Source organism: Teleopsis dalmanni, chromosome 2, assembly GCF_002237135.1.
Source record: "Teleopsis dalmanni isolate 2A chromosome 2, ASM223713v2, whole genome shotgun sequence".
Taxonomy (NCBI): Eukaryota; Metazoa; Arthropoda; class Insecta; order Diptera; family Diopsidae; genus Teleopsis; species Teleopsis dalmanni.
The window spans coordinates 172,495,503-172,496,084 of record NC_051847.1 but is presented as its reverse complement, the minus strand read 5'-3'; positions in this window follow the sequence as shown (position 1 = coordinate 172,496,084).

The following is a 582-nucleotide window of genomic DNA, read 5'->3' as shown; positions in this document are numbered from 1 at the left end:
CAGTAGATAAAGCAACACTTATATCATGTTCCCACTGCAGCTTAATCAATTAATATTAATCAAATTGGTCGTTCCTATTGGCATAAATTGATTTATGTATATAAAATTGCTTGTTTACATTTTTCATATAAAACATATGATAAATATATTAAATTTTGGTTATTTCCCTTATGGAAAATTTATTTTTAAGAGTTGCATTTGACATTTTTCGCCTTAAATCAGTTGATTTATTTATAATGAGGTGATTTATATGAAAATTCTTTGTATGATATATTAATTACGAATTATTATTACGAAGGTTGATAACTCAGGTTATGTGGAATACTATAAATAATTGTTTGCACTGAAGGTCAAGAAGTTCTACTAAAAACTGACAGTAGTTTGTATTGAAAAAAATAGGAAAGAACATAGATTAAACTGGAGAAAATTAGACAATAAAATACAACAGAGCTGAGTGAAAAAATTTATAAATTTTTACTAAAAAAATGTTATATATATATATATATGTAAAGGTGGCAACGCCAGTTATAGAAGTTATAGAAGTATAGAACGAGGTAAAGTAGAGAGTTAATGTTTGGCAGT